Genomic DNA, 973 nt, shown 5'->3' on the forward strand with positions numbered 1-973 from the left:
ATAATCCGCGGATCGGGTGGGTCGGGTAATAAAAAAATGCATTCTTAAAATGAATCTTTGGTGCACATTTAATAGTGACATTTACAGGGGCTGGATAAAATAATGTGACCATGCATCATCAATATAATTTGCACGGACTACAGTAGAAAACATTGTGATTATCTTTTATTTATGTTTTTGTTGTCTATACTTTATGGGTTTTGTATCAGAGGAATGTTATTAAATTTGATGTTCATTATGATGGCCAGTGGGTGTCTCAAGATTTGCTTATATTGCGATGCAACAAATTGTCTAATTCTCACCAAAATGGAGTCAGATTGTCTTCAGAGCATGCTTGACAAAAATAAGCGATTATTTGTTGAGATGTGCATACTGATCGGCACCAGCGTAACCGCCAAGATGAATCCCAGAGAGAAGTTAATGAGGGCTGTGCAGCCCAACAACACCGCTAGATAGAGCAAAGCCGTCAGCTTCAGTACTTTCCAGCCCTGCTCTGTACCCTCTCCAGACAGCAACCTGCCACAGACAGAAAGAAATGCATGATCCATGCTGGCGAGTAAACATGTAACGCAATATAAACTGCATTAGAATGAGTTTGTGTGTGTACCGCTGTGTGTTGTGTGGCAGGGCCAGGCCTGCAGTATAGATGGCAATAGCAGTGAGCACCACAGCTTTGGTTTCAGACACAGGGAAGTGCTCCACAGCCATTTCCTGCAGATGAACAGGTAGCAGATACAGCGCCACACCTGTCAGGTGACTAATCACCACCGGGGTCAACACTGTCAACACACCCGGACTGGACGGCTGCAGAGAAACAGAGAAAGCTGATGTTATGCAAGAACATCTGCAACGACAACTGGGCTCCCATCACTGAATCGAATGCAGCATATTTCTTCTTTTGTTTTGATCAAAATTAGGGGTTGCACTAACTAATCAACTTCAATGCTCTGCCATGACGCTTTAAGCTTGACGT

The 973-nt window shown here is 43.4% G+C and overlaps 1 pseudogene; it reads right to left on the reverse strand.

The window, feature by feature from the left end:
* Positions 1 to 323: 323 nt before the first annotated feature.
* The window catches only part of LOC107576376 (glycosylphosphatidylinositol anchor attachment 1 protein-like), a 3,596-nt pseudogene continuing 2,946 nt past the window's right edge, over positions 324 to 973 (reverse strand).

This window comes from Sinocyclocheilus grahami, unplaced genomic scaffold, assembly GCF_001515645.1.
Source record: "Sinocyclocheilus grahami isolate Dianchi unplaced genomic scaffold, SAMN03320097.WGS_v1.1 scaffold3608.1, whole genome shotgun sequence".
In the NCBI taxonomy this organism is placed as follows: Eukaryota; Metazoa; Chordata; class Actinopteri; order Cypriniformes; family Cyprinidae; genus Sinocyclocheilus; species Sinocyclocheilus grahami.